At 34.7% G+C, this 22368-nt stretch overlaps 1 protein-coding gene across 2 annotated transcripts in view; it reads left to right on the top strand.

Moving 5' to 3' along the window:
• The first annotated feature begins 525 nt into the window (after positions 1-525).
• The window catches only part of LOC138704952 (SET and MYND domain-containing protein 4-like), a 198366-nt gene continuing 176523 nt past the window's right edge, over positions 526-22368 (top strand). The window contains exon 1 of one of the 2 annotated variants that reach the window (XM_069833416.1): positions 526-701. The gene's annotated coding sequence lies outside the window, so the exon portion shown is untranslated. The remainder of the gene's footprint in view (positions 702-22368) is intronic. The other variant, XM_069833418.1, reaches the window with a different exon arrangement.

Below are 22368 nucleotides of genomic sequence, written 5' to 3'. Positions count from 1 at the left end.
AGACAGATATAGTCTGAGGATTTTCTTATGCACTGTCATATTATAATCCACTGTAATATGATGGCACCTAGCCGTTACAGACATTGTTGAAACCAACCTTGTAAACCTGATTAATTTGTTTCTGGAAAAACTTTATCCAAGAAATATTCCGACATTCTGTAAACACATTCAAAGGAGGAACTGCATTTGGAACATTCTTTCAAATATTAAGATATGCATGCTTTCCTGGGCATCCTACAATAGTAGCTATGTTCGAACAATTATTTGCGGCGCAGTATTTCACCATTTTCTTATTATTTCCCTTCAAGTGTACTTATATTTATTCGTACTCCTCAATAAGCATGAAATGCTCGCACTCCCGGCGAAGCATCAACTCCCTTTAATGGCGGCCGAACACCGGTTCAATTTTGTACGCGAAACTAGCGCCGTTGGTGTCTCTAGTTATATACTACAAACTCCTTGGTTTTGCCAATATGACAGTTTTAAACCAGTGTTGCCAACTGAACGGAAATTCCGTCAAAAGTGTTATTAATGCATTATATGATACTAGCCTACTGCTGGTTTGTTTCAGTTAATAGAAAGACAAATGGCGGAGTTTTATACTGTGAATGTGCTGCAGTCTACTGACAGAAATGGGATAGTAATGAGAAGACCTGGTTATTCCTGTTTCCTGTGCCAAGTAATGCAGGACAGCTTAAGAGGTAAGCAATGGCGTTGGCATAAGCTCAATGCAAAGATATCCCTATATATCTTCAGCCATGTTGGATTTTGCCCGTCTTCTAGGAAATTACCATATCTTCAGTAAATAGTCAGGGTTGATAAACTCTAATGATTTTTTAATTTCAGTGAGAATTTTTTTGTCGAAATCAGATTTGTTTATTAAAATGAGTTTTTGCCTTCTTTTGTAATTCATTTTAAGTAATTAACAACATCGCTTCAAAAATAATTACTATGTTTACACATAGGCCTCATTATTAATACATGAATAGTTACAGCACTAATAACCTGCACTTAATGATATTAATAATTAGCTTAGACTTAGGCAAGATAATTCTCAGTTTGTTATTCATTAGAAAAGAATTCAACTATTTAGAGAGATTAATATTTACAAATAAATTTATCAGAAGAGTTTAGCATTGTGTGTTTTCAAAATAAACACGTACCTATAGTCCATTTGGCATTTGTGCAACTTTTACTTTGAATATTGTTATGGGCTACAGCTATTCATTTCAATCCTCAGCATCACACTATGCTTTAATTAGGTGGTGATCCCGAAAGTAGGCCTAATTGACTACTTGTACCATATGTTCTGTTGCTCCTTGATTAGGAGTTAGGAAAAGACATATGAGAAGCAAACATTCAAAACCTGTCCATTTTTTCAGAAAATGCTAGAAATATATGTCTGTAATAAACAAAGATTTTTCTGTGCTGAAATTTTATATGAATTTATAGGAAGAAAAATATATTTCACCATAGAAAATATTTTGTTCATTGCAGAGATGCAAGTTTTTGGCATCTGAAGTGTATTTTATAAAAATGGACATGTCAAGTTTTGCAAGTTTGCTGCTCATATTATATTGCTAATAGTTTTAAGAAGCAGCAGAACAGTCATACGTAAAAAAGTTTATATTTTTTTTCTTCAGGAAGTTAATTTCTCATCTTAACCATGTTAGCTGCGTATAATTTTAATCTGTGATATAAGTGATAACAATTATCTGATGTAAATAATGAAAATTATTTTATTTACATCATGATTAAATCATTAATTTAAATTAATACCAACCCTGGTTTGTGTATTTTTCGAAGATAATAATAGATAATCCATTTTGAATCTTGCGTATACTACTTTTAACACTTGACTATAAGTAATTGATTAACTAGCGGACTTACTCGTGTTAATTATGTAAGATTGTGTGGCTTACAGCTGTTTCGGTGCTTCATCACACCATTCTCATAATTTTAATCTGTGATTTAAGTAATAACAATTATCTGATGTAAATAATGAAAATTATTTTATTTACATCATGATTAAATCGTTAATTTAAATTAATACCAACCCTGGTTTGTGTATTTTTCGAAGATAATAATAGATAATCCATTTTGAATCTTGCGTACACTACTTTTAACACTTGAATATAAGTAATTGATTAACTAGCGCACTTACTCGTGTTAATTATGTAAGATTGTGTGGCGTACAGCTGTTTCGGTGCTTCATCACACCATTCTCAGAGCGTACTAGATCTCGGCGTCATCTCGAACTTCTCTGCCTGTTGTGTGGGTGCGTTTGATTGTTGAAAGGTGTTGAAAAGTGGAGTCAAATAGTGTGTGTTACTGAAATTGAAGATGGGTCTATAGCCCTATAAGCCCTTTTTCGGGAAATTGTTTAAACGTAACCGCTATATTAAGTAGATTATTCCACAAACTTTTGTTTCATTATCTCAATGCTAGAGGTCAGGAGAGCATTTTCTTTGCGAGCGTAAAGTATTTCAGATTCATTGCTAATACAGCAAGTGTACAGTAGATTCAGGCTGCGGTTGTTAGTGCAATAGCTATTCTATTCCTACCATATTAATGGGCAATTACGACAATTCCAATAACAAGAAAAAAAGAAAAGAAGAGAAAACGGCAGATCGGTCAGACCTACATTTCAAGCAATGGAATTGACATAAAAGAAAAAACATTTTCAGCAGTATCATCATGTTGTCAAGAACAGTGCTATCTCAAAGTACCTATCAGTAAGGAGAGCTTTTTGGAAAGTCTATAGTGATCAAGGTAAAGGAATACAGGATTCATTTTTAACCCAATGTATGTCGAAGTCAGATACACACACTCGGTAGTCAACATTAAATCCAAAGAAGCCCAGGGAAAATATCTGGAAATATTTTCTTCATACAGATGGCACTAAATTGAAAGTTATTCAAGATAAAACACTGGCCAATGATTCATTTGTGGAGGGAAGAGGCAAACATTCACAAAATGGAGGCTAATATTTGGCAAATGTTAGAAGAACGCCTAAGCACAATTCCCAGCCAAGAAGGCCATTTACTGCTCACACAAATCTTCTTTGAGGTATTTCAAAAATCCGAATTTAAGTGTCAGAGTACTGTACGATCCTTTCTCGAAGAAATTCTTAGAGGATACAGGAAAAAATCTCCAAATGAATTACGTAACTTACTCCAAATATTTCAAACAACACTGTAACTACAGCTTGAAATATCCTAAAACTGATGTTTGTGATTTTTGCACTGCTTGTGAAATGAAACTTAATGCTGACAAAAATTATCCTTGCAAAGGAAAATACATGATCCACAAAATAAATGCACAGACATATCTAAAAATAAAGCAGAACTTCATTCGCAAAGCTAAAAGTGTTCTTATCTTGTTACTCAGTTCGATTATGAACAGAATCTTCCTGTATCCAAATTAAATATGACTAGCCAATTTTATAAACGCTTATTGTGATTAAATGCTGTCAACATCCATAAACCCAATGACGATTCTTCGTTTATGTACTGTTTCATGGAAGTGCAAGCCAAGAAAGATCCCATCACAGTTGTATCATTCATTCATGATGCATTGGAAAAGAAGTTTTTATTATTATTATTATTATTAATTTCAATATGTATGTATGTATTTATTTACACTGCAAGTGGGCAAGCACCCAGTGGCAGTGGTATATACAATATTAACAATACACAATAAAATGATAACCAATACACAATAAAATTTACAATACACAATACAATTTTACAACACATATACAATTTTACACACAATACAATAATAATACACAATACAATTTAACACAATAATAATAAAACACAAAATAAAATACCTAATTTTACAAAAAATACCTGATTGATGGAGTTTCCAAACGTGAAGCATGTTGTTCTGCTCTCCGATGCCTGTGGTGGTCAGAATAAGAACTCAGTGGTGATGTAATTTTCTTCATTGGATAGCTAAAGTTATTAACGTGAAGGTTGTCCATCTTTTCGTTTGGTCAATGTGATCGAAACTTTGGCCTTATTAAGTCAAAAGTGAAGAAAGAAGAAACCATATCTACTGCTAAACCCTACTTGTCAGCGATGATGATGGCCAGAAGTCATCCGTCTCTCTTTATTGTTCTTATGGACAGAAGCCTAATAAAGAAAACTGGAAAGGTCATGAACCATATGTTTTCAACTGATGGTCAAAGGAACTGTATTTCAAGCACAGAAGTTGCTGTTGTTTTCTAATGCCAGCCGTTTGACAATAAAGTCATTTGACCTCTTGCACTCCAATATTTTTGGCGGGGTAGCTCAGTTGGTAGAGCAGCTGGCTATGGACTGGAAGGTCCGGGGTTCGATCCCAGGTGGTGACAGGATTTTTTCTCGTTGCCAAACTTTCAGTACGGCCCCGAGGTTCACTCAGCCTCCTATAAAATTGAGTACTGGGTCCTTCCCTGGAGTAAAAGGCGGTCAGAGCGTGGTGCCGACCACACCACCTCATTCTAGTGCCGAGGTCATGGAAAGCATGGGGCTCTACCTCCATGCCCCCCAAGTGCCTTAATGGCATGTTACGGGGATACCTTTACCTTTTTTACCTTTTATTATCATGGCCAGCCACTGAAGCACAGATTTTGAGGTGTTCCGAATCCATTTCTTGGTTTGAGTTGCACAATGGGCAGTTAAGGTTCTGATATATTCCAATTCTATGCAGGTGTTTGGCCAAACAATCATGGTCTGTTGCCAATCTAAATGCAACTACAGACGATTTGCGTGATAAATCGGGAATTAACTGTGGATTTTGATGCAGTGAGTTCCATTTTTTCCCTTGAGATTGTGTTATCAAATTTTGTTTGTTAAAGTATAAGTATGTAATGCACGCATTTGGGAAGGAAATAAAAAATTGTGTTTGTAATGAAATTAAACTTTTATTTGTCTAAGAGAAGTGCCTCAAATTTTAAAAAGTTTAAAAACTTCCATTTTTTACACAGAGAATGGGTGGTTTCATGGTAAAACCACTATGCAATACTGCAGAACACAATGTCTTCAGACTTATTGTGAATGATACGAAAGGAAACAGTTTCTGGTTTCATTAAGGCAAAGTGCCACTTCACATGTGTTGCGTGGTAATTAGAAAGGAAAAAAATGGACCTTCTATCCTTCCACTTGAGCCAGGACACTCCAGCATATGACGTACAGCTATCACTCTCACCACGTTTCATGTCGCGGTCTCTTCTTTCGTCGTGTGGTAAACCAATACGCCCATGTGTAACTGTACCACATGCATAGATATTTTGCTCCTTTAGAGATCATCAGATTCAAACTAACTTGTGAAAAAGTTGTCAAAAACACTTTGTGATTGTCACCAACCATCTCTTCCTTGTAGCCATGATGAATAAGCTGACACAAAAATGGAACATTTTGTTGGATATGGTGAGCATAACTACCCTGTTTGCGTAGTGGTTACGTGTTGAAACCACCACATTATTTCTATATTGACGCCACATGTGTCGAATAAATTACAATCTTGTTACTGAAATATGTTCTAAAAGACCGAAAGACAAATAATACTAAATAGAAACTTACGTAATTGTGATATTTTAGCATAGAACTGAAATAAAAACACGTAGCGAGTCTTCCACATCCCAACTATACACAACAACATTGGCCATCTTAGTGGAGCAACACAAATATAGGGAAAATAAAATTCTTCTACAGTTACTAGGGATCAATGAACGCAACGCAGTGGTTTTGAAATAAAAATCACACTGTAAGTAGGCAGGAAACTCAAATTTAAAAGGTGGTTATGTACTGTAACCACTGCGCTTCAAAGGGTTAATAAATCTTTTCACAAAGTAAAACGTAGATTTAGTAACAGGTCTGTAAGTAGCAGTGCTGCCCTTATTTTCTAAAGCATTCGCATTCTCGTTTCCCAGGATTCCACAATGGGATGGTATCCATTGGAATACAATTCTTTTATTGAGTGATATTGAGAGAGCATTTTAGTTATTTCTGCTGTTTGAGATGAAGGTGTGTGTTTAGAGACTATTGATAGAATAGCTGCTTTGGAGTCTGACAATATAACTGCATTCTTAAATTTATTGATGTGGCATAGAAGATTCCTGAGACTTTCACTTATTGCAATGATTTCACCATCAAAACTTGTTGTTCCATATCCAAGAGATCTATAAAGTGAGAAGAGACAGCACGTAACACCTGCACTGGCACCTTGTTCTCTGGAGATCAAGGATCTGTCGGTGTATAAATGAAGCCAGTTTTGTGGAGGGTACCTAATATTAATTGTCTCTAAAGACAATTGTTTCAGTATTTCAGTGTTTACTTCTGATTTCAGTATTTCTTCTGTTAAATTTAGATTATATTCTATATTTAATAGAGTTAAAGGGTTTGGTTTAATTTGTCAGTTTTCTTTTAAATTCGGGATATTGATTTTCTGTTTTAATTCCTGAACAATGGATATGAAACTTTTTTGAGTTATTAGTCTACAGAGGGGACTGTATGAATGCCAATTGTTTCCTGGTAATCTGATAAGTTTTTCATATTGAATCAGTGCTTTTTCTTCTATTGTCATTTTGATGCTGTTAATATTAGTGAGGAATCTCATAGAATCTGTTGGAGTTGTTTTGATTCCACCAGTAATGTCAAGCACAAAAGTATGTTCTGCTGAATACTGCCGATGGTTCTGTACTAGCCTCAATAACGTGCACAGGTAATTACACATCCTTCCAGCTTTGGAAACAAATACAGTACTAAAGGTCTGAAAACCATTAAACTTTCCATGGTGGATTTCAGTCCAGTAAAGCCAGAAAAAGAAAAGGATATCAGGAATTTGTTTCAGTACATGGACACTGAAAGCTATTCCTGGCTGAACAGCATGTTTGAAGAAAGCTACCAGCAACCAAAAATTACCTAAAACAACCTCTCCACTCTGGACAGAATGGTTTGAGCATTATTTCAGCAACCAGAAAAATAAATGTTATGTGATGCAGGGCAATGCTATATTCATATTATACATAAAAGTATTCTGTAAAAATTATATAGGCTAGTACCGGTATTGTAAAGTTTTACTATGTTTTGACAGTTGAATCAGTTTATCAACATCAAAGAACGTACTATTCTTCATAGTTAGACTGATTTCTGGAAAAAGGGCACATAATGGCTTATAACAAATAACATTTTAAAATTAAATATATTCATAAAAATGCTTTGTATTGTGAAAGTGGTTCATAATGATATTCTACATATATTTAATTTATTTTTGTATGCAAGAATAAAGTGTTCATAGAAATAAATTAAAACAAAATCTTTAAACTAGGATTACTCGAATCACCATATTGACTTATGTGCCCTTCTTCCGGAAATGGCCTCAAGTGATCTATGTGTTGAGAATTTGATCGGGGTGTGTTTTAGTGTGTTTGTATATTTCGTATTGTTCTAGTGTGTTGAGTTTTTGGTTCTTGGGTTGTAATTTTGTTGGGTTGTAAATTTCCTAGACATCACCATAACAAAAATTGACAACAAACGCAACTTCAAAATATACAGAAAACCAACCACCATCACCACACACATACACAACACATCTAACCACCCTACAACACAAACATGCTGCATTCAGGACAATGGTACACAGATTACTCAACATACCCATGAGCCAACAACACTACAATGAAGAAGTGAACACAATCAAATACATAGCACAAGAAAACGGTTACAATCCAAACATAATAGACAACATCATAAGAAAGACAAAATAAAAACTTAACAAACACAAAAACACGCAAAACACAACACAAACACAAGAACACAAGAAATACATTACACTAACATATGAAAACAGAGGCACACATAAGAGTGCATGTTCATTCAGAAAGCAGAAATACAACATAGCATACAGAACAGAAAACACACTACAAAGACATTTTAACACACAAAAAACACAAACAAATAAATACGACCACACAGGTGTATACAAACTCACATGTAATAGTTGCGACTAGTTCTACATAGGACAGACAGGCATGCTACAAAGAACACATTACAGCAATAACCAGAGGACACAATACATCTACAAACGCCGATCACATAACCAATGCTAACCATACATACAATAACATAAATACAGATATGGAAATCCTACACATACAACCCAAGAACCAAAAACTCAACACACTAGAACAATACGAACTATACAAACACACTAAAACACACCACGATCAAATTCTCAACACACAGATCAATTTCAGTATACACACACTATTTGACTCCACTTTGCAACACCTTTCAACAATCAAACGCATCCACATAACAGGCAGAGAAGTTCGAGATGACGCCGAGATCTAGTAGGCTCTGAGGATGGTGTAATGAAGAACCGAAACAGCTGTAAGCCGCACAAACTTACATAATTAACACGAGTAAGTCCGTTAGTTAATCAATTACTTATAATAATAGAATCTTGATTGTAACAGGTACCAAATGTGGGCAGCTGTGGCAGAAAATCCTCATCCTTAACAGAAGGGCCTATATATGTGGAAGTCATTTTCACAGTAATCAGTATAACGATGACTTCAGGTACAATTTACTAAGAGGGGCCATTCCATCAAGAGATTCTTGGTATCCCACCCAGGAACTACGATCCACTTCATCACCAGCCTACTTAGTTTAACTTTTTTCACCACCTAACATAATTGCGTCATTCATTGCACTTCACTGTGGCATCAATTTGAACCTGCAGCTTTCTCAACTGGCAGGTTTTGGGTGCACTATTTACGTATTTTTAGAGAATAAATGTGGCACAATACTCCAGCAATGGGGGCATAACCAGTCCAAGCACTGCCAGTATCGAAGCTCAAAATAAGGAAATGTGAAATATCGACTTATCTCTAATAAATTACATTGTACTTTTTTAAATATGGTGGTGCTTTCAATTAGCTGTGCATGAGAAGCTTAAAAGTACCACTCTTTTCTTTGTATGTATTTCTTAATGGTGCTTTTGTTGAAAGCCTAAGATTAATTATTATGATATGTCTGTTGTAGATAAATTGTTTTCTTTGTATTCTCTTTCAGTGGGTGATTCATTCATTCTCTTTATCTTTTAACAAAAAATGTGCTTAATTTTGTTGACAAGTGTATGGTAATGGACATCATTCATTATTATTATTATTATTATTATTATTATTATTATTATTATTATTGTTATCTCATTTCGTTTAATGGCTTGACTTCTTCAGTTAATTGAAAGAAAATAAGTGGAATTCATTCATCTGAAGAAAAAGTAGGGTACTTAACTTCCATATTATGAGCAATATAATTTTTGTAATATATAGGGCAGTGATAAATCTAACGATCTTTAAGACCCTAAGTTAACATTACATAATAATATAAATACAAATAATAATTACTGGTACAATGAGCATTTCAGTTGTGTCAGCTGTAGGGCATAGGAGAGAGTCCAGTGGCAGCGAAATGAATCTGCAACTTCCACAATTGGTGAGATTTGGGTGCATTATTTAGAATTTTTTAGAGTAAATATGTTGTTCTTTTCTAATGCCAGGGGTTTGACAATAAAATCATTTGACCTCTTGCACTCCAATATTTTTCAAAATTATTGTCATGGTCATCCACTGAAGCACAGATTTTGAGGTGTTCCAAATCCATTTCTTGGTTTAGTAGCACAATGGACAGTTAGGGAACTCATATATTCCAATTCTATACAGCAAAGTAGTCCCCCAATCGGATCTCCGGGCAGGGACTACTTTAATGGTACAGAAGCAATTAAACTAATTATAATGGAATGCTGGTCGTATAACATCAGCTAAGAAGGGAGTAAATATGGTACAATATTTTGAGCAATGGGGCCACAACCAAATCAAACACTCTCAGTATCAAAGCTCAAAATTAGGAAATGTTGCGAAGTATCGACTTATCTCTAATAAATTGTATTGCACTTTTTCTAATATGTTCAGTGTTTTGAATTAACTATACATCAGAGAATGAAAAATAATTTTTTTATTTGTATTTCTTAATGGTGTTTTTATTGAAAGTCTAAGTTAATTTTATGTCTCTTGTAGATAAATAGTTTACTTTGTATTCTTTATCAATGGTGATTATTGATTACTTAGATTTTTAATATCCATATATTAAATTAATGGCAGTTCCTTTTAAAAATAGATGTTCAGCTCTGACGATGTAAAACAAATAAAGTGGTGTTTTATAAATGTTTTTGAACGTGTGTTATGCTATGTCACAGCAAAACATCTTATGGCTATTTTCAAGCTAATGTTTGACATAAAAAAATTAAGAGCGAATTATAATTATATAACTGACCAAATAATAACTAAGTCAATATTTCAAAGTCAATCTTTGTTTTTATCTTCCAATACATGATACATAAGATTATTATTTAAAAGTAGTGCTTAAGGTGTTTTAGAGAGAAGTATCCTATCCTATTCACATCCTGTATCTCAATTACATATTTTATCTAGAAGATGCAAAAACTTTTATTAGTCAAATTTGATAAATTAATTTAATAAAAGGGTTATATGACTGTGTTAAAAGAGGGAGTGTGTTAATGGTTTTCAGTTTCATGTTCAACCATTAAATTTATATTCACATGTTAAACAAAAATGTGATATAAATATTGTAGTAAAACATGTTATTTAAACTGGTAAACCATTACACACTCCTTTGGGGATATGAAAAATACTAGTATGTGTTGGTATAATAGGTATCTGCAATACCGATCGGGCTCTAATTTTTGGCATAATGGATACTTGTAATATGTTATTATATTAGGCCTAGGCCTATATGTTTTTTTTTTTTTTTTTCGTTGGTAACTCTATTAGATGCTTTATGATTGTGTTAACTGATGGAGTTACTTGTCAACAATGTGACGCTGAAACGTGTGTTCAGGTTACTGCCCAGCGACAGTCCTGACATATTTTTATATTGTGATGATTGGTTAATTTATATTAACCTGGCACACTCACAATCACATTCACATTCATACAAATTTCCAGACTCTAGACACCCAGGGAATTCCTCTTCTTCAAGAAAAATTCACCGAGAGCCTAGCCCGGGAATCGAACCCGGGACCTCCTGATCTGGAAGCCAGCATGCTGACCAACAGACCACGGAGGCAGTCTATATGAATATTGACAATTGACCAATTAACTCTTGTAAAATTCAGATTTGTGAGGAAATAGAAGGCAGTAATGCAATAATGAATAGCTGCCACTTCAGGATGTAGGAAATCTTACCTGGATTATACAAAGAGATTTCATCAGCACTGGAATTTATACAATATGGAGTCCTGTCTTCCTAGTCACTAAACTTTGTCACTGTATTCACTGAGATTGGTTGAAAATAAAACTAGCTATTCACTACATACAGTTTAACACTGTGCCCACTGATGTTGATTTGAATGAAGTGGCACTATTCATGTAGTTTCTCACTGTATGCACTGATGCTGATTCAGAATGAAATGACACTATTCACTGTAGTTTCTCACTATATCCATTGATGTTGATTCAGAATGAAATGACACTATTCACTGTAATTTCTCACTGTATCCACTAATATTGATTGAGAATGAAATGACACTATTCACTATAGCTGTAATATCCACTTATATATACATAAGGGATTAGATAGGGTGTACAACTAAAAACTATGAGGAATTCACAGCTTGGAGAGCACAGCAGCCTATTTTTTTTTAACTTGGAACACTTTTGATGGGTTTTATTTTTGTTTTTCAATGCCTGCTTTTCATTTTGGACCTTGCAGTAATTATTAATAAATATGTTGGCCAATACCTTGCTGCACTTCACTGCTAGTTTTCTTAAAGTCATATCACATTTACACATTACATCAAAATCTGTGGTATTTAATTAAAAAAAAGCCATTGCTAAATTGATGACAAGCTTCCTCTGACAGTTCAACTGTAAGAAGTCATTTTCAAATGTTTCGCTTAGTAAAATGTTAAAACGTTTATACACAAATGTACACAAACTAACAACAAAATCAGAAGGGCATTTCAGACCACCACGGTTAAGGCATCAAAATAAGAAAATGTTGTATTGTTTTCAATTATCAAGTCCCTGGCTGTATACAAAATTGACACACATGATACACATTTTTCTGTATTTGATCCTAACGAGTTAAGTACACTATGAGCAACATAGCCATCAATGCAGATTAGAATTTCCTGTGTACTTCTGTCAATTTCAACTGTATGTAGATGTTCTAATGCACCATCAAACTTATTCAAGACACTGTCTGGTACATTTTGGGCTGCACGGATATTCATATCTGAACAAGCTGATACAAAGCATGTTATTGACAGTTCTTCTAATGATGCTGATTTCATCCTTAGAACACTACAAAATTTCAATGTTCTTTCTGATTCTAGAACCTGCTCTGCTGAAACCTGGTAATTACCACCACCACTCATCTGGCAGTACTGTCCAAATCTGCCCTCCAACTTGTCTGTCTGAAATTTTCCCAGCAGTACATACTTACACATTTCAGTTCATGGAATATATATTTACACATGTAAATTAAACTCTCGATTGTGTGTGTCGGTGCTGTATGAGTGTCATTTGAGAGGTTCCCATTCATTGCTGAAGATTGCCAAACCTTTAACAGTAAAAATTGCTCTAAAAATTTAACTTTTGGATCCTCAGGTCCCTGAATAGGATCACAACCGGAATCCCTTAAGTGGTTCCCTTTCAATGGGTTCTTAACATTGACAATTTTCTACCACCGAAGAATGAGCTTTATAAAATTTATTGTTTCATCGGAGCAGCAAATTTCTGCCTTCTTTCGTTCTAGGGCAACAGTATTCTTCTCATTGAATACTTTTAATGCCAATGACACATTCTGCTTTTCAAAGGATGAAGGATAGAGAGCTTTTCTTGTTAGTGCAGGGGCTTCTTTTATTAAAGAACTTTGCTCCGATTCATAAAGCTTTATCAAATCATTGAATCTAGCTTCTTTTGTGAAATAGGTACAAGAGAAGGATGATGTAGGGCACTCACGACTGGGTTCGGTTATCCAACCTGCTAGAACTACTGACAGAAGATGGTCTATCTCTGGAATATAGAAAATCTGGCTTTGGGTATTCAACCAATTATTTCTAATACATTTTAACAAATGCACAGAATCGAATAGTAAAAAGAGATCTCTTTCATTATTTGCTGGATTCTTTACACTAGTTTTCAAAGAGCATCCACAAATATGCTGAAACAAACCTTTGTTCACGCGATTGTTGTCTGATATAAGGCACAGAGATATGTAAACACAATTTTCCAGTACATTCAAAACTTCACAAGCCATGTTATACAACGAGACACTAGTTAAATTCTTTACTGGAAAGAAGGCAATGACATCTGCATTACTGGACAAAGATGAAGATATCATAAATATTTGAATTGTAGAGGCAATGTCAAGTTCCTTGCCTTCATTTACTGCAAGTCCTTCTATTTTACTATCCTTGTAGCTCAATTTAGGTCAGCAGTCGTCAGCACAGAGCACCCTGGGGCTAGCGTTTCTTACCCACAGAGAACACAGTGCACCATGGTGCATTTGTAGCTGCTAGCGGGTATGCTCTCTAACTCTCCCTGCTGCACGACGGGGCACACAGGACAGCTCCGCTTACCCTTTGCACATTTCAGCGAGTGCTGACGAGCACTGGTTTAGGTGTTACATAAATTTCGTCTAACATTATGCTAACTATCTTCTCATGTTCCTCAAGCAATTTACATTTTTCTCGTAAGTATGAAACTTGGGAAGAATTTATTCCAGAGTTATTTGTCCCCATTGTACACAAAAGTCTTCTTAAATAGGAAGGATGTGGGAGTGTTAACATCTTACTTGATTGCACAAAATGATATGCACCAGGAAAATAATAAAAGGAGAAACTAAACACACTAGAACAACACGAAATATTCAGGCACACAAAAACACACCGAAATGAAATCCTCAACACAACTCAATTTCAGAACACACACACTTTTTGACTCCACATTACACTACACAAACACACCTCCACAGGAAACCCAAACAAGACGCGAAAATCAGGACCACCCAATTCTGAAGATAGTCCACAACAGGCTGAAACTAGTCAACAAGGTACCGTACCTAATATTTAACACGCGAAAACAATAAACTACATATTCCGAAGTGATTTAGTGTTAAAAGTTGTGTAATCAAGATGTACAAAAAAATTTTATAATAAAATTATTAGAATTATGGTGCTTGTTCCTCCACTTGAAAATGCGTTATTCATCATGCCCGAAGAATTCAGAGGCAAAAGTAATATACCAGTATCCTCCTAAGTCCTGAGACATTTGTTCTTCTATTTTTAAAGCTCAATATAATTATATATTTCAAAAAGAAAGTCACTGACATGAGGATAAATGCTGAAAAAAATCTGTAGGTTACACTTAGGGCACAAATGCAGGTATATTATAGAATATTTCAGGTCTCTGCACATCTTATATCATAATCATGTACGAAGTATAGCCTACTATTCTCTCAGGACTCAGAAGGATAATTATCTTTTCAATAAAATTAATTTCTTTTCACAATTACCTTCACAACTACTGCAAATGCACACACGTTACTACAATGATTAATATTGTACTGTCTTGTGTACAGCGGCGTTGAGACAGCTTCCTCGAAACAAAGTAGGTAGTTTGTTAAAAAGGCATAACATTTCCGACATCTGTTAATAATAACGAATTTGTTATAGGCCTACTTTTTAGCTATTTTTTTTCGCATTCTAAAATTGTTATTAATTTCTATTATGAAGGGAATGCATGACTTGAATTTGTCTACTTGTTAATAGGTCAAGAGTCCCAAAAAATGAAGCTGCGTGGGAGTATGAAAGAATTTGTGATACGCCATTGAGCGTGTATAATTATTAGCCTAATATTGATGTACAATCTTCCATCAAATATATCGGGGGGGGGGGAGAGTTGGTGGTAATTTTATTATGGTTACATAAATCGACGTTCTTTTTGTTGTTTTCTTAAACAGATGCTAATTTGGCGAAGTTTTTTTCCAGCTAATTTAAAGTGCACGTATAATTAGAGTTGCATATGTCGCGGATTTCGCAGACAGTCCGTGATTTTATTGTGTAAGAAGAGAATGAGGGCCGAAAAGACGGAAGTCCGCAATTATGAATGCAGTCGGACAGAAATATGAAAACTGCAATAATTTGTGTGATAGTGATACTCAGTGGATGCAAGAAAGCAAATACTCTACAATGTTAATACCGGAAAGTTCACGGTAAAAGTGGCGAATGACTCACCAGTGCTATCTAGCGGCAGGGATTGTAGTCAGCGGGGATGACGTGACGAATGGCGCGTTGAACTGTGATATGAGCTTTGTTCTTCAACAAACACATAATGTCCTAAGGATTATTCTCATTATAGTTCTAGCTTCTCCAGTGTCAGTTAAAAGTGGAAATGTTTGTTCTATGTTTTGTAAAAACTATGCCTAGCAAAATATGTTAGACCTTTCTTCAGATTTCCAAAAGATAGAGATTGGGAGTATTCATGTAAACACTAGTAGCATATTACTTTTCTGTTATAAGATGATAATGAAGATTATATTATTACTACTACTACTACTACTACTACTACTACTACTACTACTACTACTACTACTACTACTACTACTACTACTACTACTACTACTACTACTACTACTACTGTTTCTACTACCGGTACTACAGTTATTTGCTTTTGTCTTTTAGGTGTGCCAAGCTCATATAGACAGACGGTATTTAATGAGGTTTAATAGGGCACGTCAGCTACTATCGCTATTTGCGTCCTTATCTAAACCTCTTTAAAAAACAAAACACAAACAATATCATAAGAAAAATGCGAGCACTAACTAAAAACGCTGTCAACAGTTCTAGACGAAACGTTTAAAATTAGAGAGATGGAATATATTATGTACAAAAATCACAAAATATTTTCAGATCACTTTTGATTATCGGACTTCAATAACCATAATTCGAAACATTAGGAGTAAATAAAAATAGAGTCTAATAAATTGGAAAAGTATACCGAAGTTTCAAATCAGTCGTAGGGCTGTTAATTTTTAATACTCTGTTTTTAATAAGAGAGTGAAGATAATAGATTTTCCTCCACTGAATAACAGCTCCTTCTTCCGAAAATATGAGTCAAAATCAAAGCACAATGAAAGAATCGCGAATGTCCCAAATAAACATATTAGATCTTGCATCGAGGAAGCTACGGGTTTTCTTATATTAGACAGAAACGACAGACCATACTCCTCCATCGTATAATTAGATAGTGCATTAGCAATGGCATATTCTCTGTGTTAACTGAAACAGTTACTAAACTGCATAAATCTACTTTAAATTGTTCATATAAAACACAATTTCTTTATAGTTTCTCTGTATAAAAAATTGAAAGTCTTTACTTTTTTAAATCCAAATAGTGTGTCTTGAGATGCGTAACAAAAATGTGTATTGTTGATTTTGTAAAGAAAGTGGACTCATGTTTTTTCATAATAAGTGATTCAGGTAGTTATTCGGACAAATAATTTGCTTAGTCCTACATTTTAAAGTCATTATTAATATTTCACTAAATTACGGTCATTTTTTTACGATGCAAGAAATCCTAAAAAATAAAAAATTGCTCAAGTGGAAATGACAGCTCTGAACACATCATGTCCAAATGCCTATTTAATTAAAATTGTTCAAGATGATGAATGAATTCATTAGTTAGAAGTGTACTTAAAAAAAAAAGGAAATGGGGAAACGATATTCCAGTTAGGATAAAAGTTTTGCCGCAACATTCCATTAATGTTCACCTCAAGGCTAAAGATTTCTAAGAATTAAATTATGTTTACCAACAGATCTCTCAAAAATTGACTTCACGAATTTGGTATAGGCCCGGTATAAATCGTACCATTCTACAATTAATTATTAAAAATAAAATCCGATATTCTACCACTGAGTGAAAAAGTTGTAACTATTATTATTGAAGATAAAAGGTCTTTGAAGGAAAACAATTACTTATAATGCTAAAACAGACACTTTCAGAGATTCGTTGAATTAGGTATAGATAGGCCTAATCAACAAACTTCAACCGACGTAAAAATTTCAGAAGTACTATTTGCAAATCAAGCACTGGTTTTCATTATTCGAGGAATGTGCAAACTTTTAAAGCAAACTACGTATAATTTATTTTCTATCAAAAGGTACCATGCTTGCAGAGATTTTAAAATCACATCTGCTCGATGTAAAAAAATAAAATACAAAATACAGGCTTCATCCCTAAAGCAGCGACTGTGCCAGTATCTTCACTGACAAACATTTCAATAAGCTAATAAAATGGATAACCATTAGCCAAGGAACGAAATACGCGATGTATGAAAGTTTCTAAAGGCATGCACAACTAAATCATTTGAAAATACGAGAATTGTATCATTTCATTTATATTCTAATAACTTTGTAACTTCTTATTAATTTAAAATGTTATGGACCTTGTGACTAAATAAAACTATTGATTTGCATTTTTTATTGACATCAAATGCACACCTCTCCGTTTTTCCTCACGTAACCTAGGACGCCCCAAGGAGTGTATAAACAATCCCAGCCGCTAGATAGCAGCACAGTCACTTTTCGCCGCCGCTTGCAATGCTAAACAGGCAAGCTTTCCAGTATTATTGTTATAGAGTATTTGCATATAGTTGTATATATGATCTAGGCCGGTACTGCCTTGTGTTGAATTCTTCTGATTTTTAATTTCTATCAGAGCTAGATGAGATTTTGTTTTGAAGTATTTGAGAATATCACAGTCTACTATATACAGTCGCGAAGCTTGAGGTGATTTTTTGCAAATCTCGTGATAAAGCGCTCCAAGCGGTTAGCAACTAGAAACAATAGACTGTCCACGGTCGACTTTGGACTGTGTCGTATTTCCATCGAGTGCTAGCTCCTTGCGTATTTCACATTGATGCTTGTGAAATGTTCGTTATTGGTTGTAATGAAAATGTTAATGACTAAAATACAATAATTGGAATAATAATATTTTACTAGAGACGTAAAAAAATTAAGTTTGTTTTAATGAAATTTATTGATCACGTTTTATTTTCAATTCTGGTGGGATTATTATTGCTTAGGCCTACTTTTTTTTTCAAAGGATATGTTTTTAATTATAGCTGTTAATTTTGTTGTTATTTTTATTTGTTACTTTACTAGAGACGTAGAAAAAGTCTGTTACAATAAAATTTATTGATCACGTTTTATTTCCAATTCTGGTGTGATTATTATTGCTTAACCTCATCCCACTTTGTTAACTACGTAAGCCTACACTACAAGTACCGGTACACGTATGTTACTCCATTAATTCATATTTCCATTATTATGGTTGTAAAGGGAAATGCAAATTAATATTTATTGGTTTCATAGTTAATTATCGCTATAATCTTGAATGAGTGAAGCGATTATAGTAAATTTCAGTTCGTTTTGCACAAACAAAAATAATATTAACCTATTTCTGGCAGGTATCTTCGAGTTTATGGTGGAATTTAATATACTTCATTAAAATAATAAATTAACTTTATGCATTTAATATTTCAATAATGGAAGGAAGGTGTTAATTTTTCCAAAAGAACACAACGAAAGTGTAACATATTTTGTCGTCTAATAGGAGAGAGATCTGCGATGATGAGGCGATAGTAGCGATCCTAGTGGTGGGCAACTACCCATGTTTGCATTTTTACTATATATTGAGCTTCGCGACTGTATATAGTAGACTGTGGTGTAAAGCAGCAAGACTTAATAAAACAATACACATCTCTATTTTTCGGCTTTAGTGTTGCCGCCATCTAGGGTCAAAAGATTCTATTAATACGAAAACTGTAATATCACTGTCACCTGCCGAATGAAATTCTAACTACTTACTCAAGTGGAGGGGTTTTTTTATTTGTTCCCCCCCCCCCAGGTCTCTTATGGACCCTTGCCTTTCGCAGTCGTATGTAGAAATATGATTGTTACATTGACGTTTTCTTCCTTTTATCTTCATCAGTGATGGAGATAGATGAGCTGAGAGTAGCAAGTGGAGGGTGATCACCGAGTTAATTCGTGCATGAGAGGGTTGATGTGAAAATGTAGCTTTTCCAGATAATTTTTCCGTAACGTTCGAACGTAGTCACTGATGCTGAGGTCTCTGTACAATTGGGTATTTCGGATGTGGTAATCTGCTCCAGTGATTGTTCTGCATACTCACACCAACTGCTGCGTCTTGTTGAACAAACAACTATCGGTTTCAAGAACAGAGCTACTACCGTAGCAATATTTCTCGATGTCAAAAGTGCATTTGACTCTGTGTGGCATACTGGTATAATTTATAAATTAATCCAATCAGAGGTTCCTGATGCACTGATTCATATTATTGCTGATTTTCTTCGGAACAGACGTTTCTGTGTTAAGGAAGACGGCTGTTTATCAAGACAAAAGAAAATTCAAGGAGGAGTTCCGCAAGGCTCAGTACTGGGCCCTTACTTATATTGTGCATATACTTCAGATCTTCCAGAAACTGACGTCACCAGGTTAGCCTTATATGCAGATGATACACTAGCATACACTACACATCGTAATGCCGATCTAGCCATTGGTCGACTTCAACGGCATGTCCACCTTATAGAAGAATGGTTCCAACATTGGCGCTTAACTGTAAATACAATGAAGAGTCAAGTCATAGCCTTCAGTAGAACTCGAAGTGTACCACAAACTAAACTCACACTGTATGGTACTGCCCTTGAATTTCAGGATTCTGTTAAGTATCTTGGAATCCATTTGGATAGTCGTCTGTTATGGCATACCAACATTGCAAATATACGAGCAAAAACAATAGCAAGAATGGTACAACTGTATCCCCTTTTAAAAACACGTGCATTGTCAACATCTAAAAAAGTAACAATTTATAAATTGCTGATTAGATCAGTGCTTTTGTATGGTTCTACAGTATGGGGATACGCACCTAAGACAACATTAGATCCCATTCGAGTTGTACAAAATAAAGTATTACGTGTAATTCATAACAGCGGGTGGTACACAAGAAACGAAGAGATACATCAAGATCTAAAAGTGGAAAGTATCCCAGTTATCATTAGGAGATTCGCTGAAACATTTTATAAACAGGCACATTCCCACCAAAATGTGTATGTATCAAAACTAGGAACTTATAACACTCAGTACTACACAAGACATCGTACACCTTTGTTCCTCTTCTCATAGTTATCTGCCAAATTTGTTTTCACGCTGTTCATCCTGGTTATGACGGGAGTGCAGCATCATAAATGAACTGCCTCTCAGCAATAAGTAAAAGTAATTAGGAACAGTCGGGAGATCACCCAAGATTTCGATACTGTATCTAAAAGTTGACGAATTAAAAAAAAAATCTGCATACTGCACGTTGGATACCGTCAAGTCTTCGAAGTTGGCGGGGATGGGCGTCAGGCCATGCTTCACATGCATACATCATGAGTGATCTGATGACAGATATGTACAGTTGTAATTTGGTTTTTGTTGGTATTGAGCTCTTGAAAATGGGATATAGGAATATGAATCGTTGAAAAGGTCTATTTCTCACGGAATGAATATGGTGTCTGAATGTTGGTCTCTTGTCAAGGAGGACTCCAAGATATTTTGCTGATGAACTAAAGGGGATGGCTTGATTTTGGATATGAAGTGGCTCATTTATACGGGGGAAACGTCTTGTGAATATGACTACCTCACGCAAGTCACGTAACCTAGCACGCCGCAAGGAGTGTATAAACAATCTCAGCCGCTAGATAGCAGCACAGTCACTTTTCGCCGCCGCTTGCAATGCTAAACCATACTATATAACGTCTTTGTGCTAAACAGGCAAGATTTCCAGTATTATTATTATCGTTGCTTACGAGATTATACAAGCTGGCGCATAGAGCTTGAAAAACGAGTCTGAAGTGGTTCCCTCGTAATGCCAATTCCGCCGCTCGGAGCGCTGTTCTGCCCTATATATTCATAACTGAACACTTAAAAGACATTGACATTTGGGGCATTTAAAGCTCTCACCATTGCTTATTAAATGCTTCGTACAATATTTTATGGACAATACACATAATTTGCAAACTTCTACTCCTCAATTATATTACAATAAAAGGCTGTCATTCTTGATATTAAAACATATTACATATAAACTGAGGGACTGTCTGCTCTGTACTTCAGTTCATACACCAAACATTTCCGGAAATAAATTAACTTGACATCTTACATATACGCACTATAGCCTACCCTTTTCACCTAATATTATTAATATTGTTATTAAATAAGATATTGCAACTAATTAAGGTACTGCATTATCTTTAATTTCCTTGAATTCATAATTAAGCATTTGCAAGAAGGGGTAACTTTTCCCTCTCTTTTAAAAAAAATACGAACGTCACAATAATTGAGAAGTATAATTATTACGCGATTTTTTCTTGCAGTGGTGAAAACATTTCTATAGGCCTACTGATTAATCTATTGAGCACTGAGCACAGTAATAGTAAACGCTGTAGTATTCTTTTCTCAAGCCAATATTTTCGCAAGAACTGAAGTGCGACACATGTAAAGATGAGGAAATGTTCCTCTTTCTTTTGGGAAAACTTGTGAAGCCACTACTGGACAATATTGCCAAAGATATTTCCAGTAAATACGAAGTGATTAGGAAACTTAATCAGAAGCCCCTAAATAGAAAAGTGCTGAAAGTGCAATAGACTGGGCCATTTCTTAATTACATATAGAACACTGGAAGTGACTATCTACAAGGACCCTCGTGTTATAAATATTATGATTATTTCAGATTGTGATACAGTTATAAGCGTACATTCCTAAAACTTAAAAGTAACAATGAGGATGCCCTATGTTATAGGAAAGTTTTAAACGTGTACATTTAACTTTTTTATGAATGATTTCCTGATCAAGATTTTCATTAACTATGTGCCAAACTTTTGAAGTGAAGAGTGCAGTAAGAAACTGTTGGACATCTGATCAGTATTTTAATCATGTGCTGGTTACAGTACATTAGATGTATTCTTGAATATACCTGATGAGGTATGTATATGAAGTTTGTATCGTCAGTATTCAAGTAGCCTACTTATGTATGTAATTTTTATTATCTGTACAGAAAAAAATTAGCTTATGTGATAGTATGAAGTAATCTCTCACGAAATAACAAAGAAGAGAAAGGTGCTTAAATTTAAATATTGAAAACAGGATGATAAGAAGAAAATAATTTTTACTTCCTTTCAATTATTAATGAAATCTGGCCACTCACCATTCCCAGTTGATTTCTATGGTTAC

The sequence above is a fragment of the Periplaneta americana genome, chromosome 8, assembly GCF_040183065.1.
Source record: "Periplaneta americana isolate PAMFEO1 chromosome 8, P.americana_PAMFEO1_priV1, whole genome shotgun sequence".
NCBI lineage: Eukaryota > Metazoa > Arthropoda > Insecta > Blattodea > Blattidae > Periplaneta > Periplaneta americana.
The sequence above is the reverse complement of the archived record's forward strand: the minus strand, read 5'-3'. Positions and strand labels throughout refer to the sequence as shown.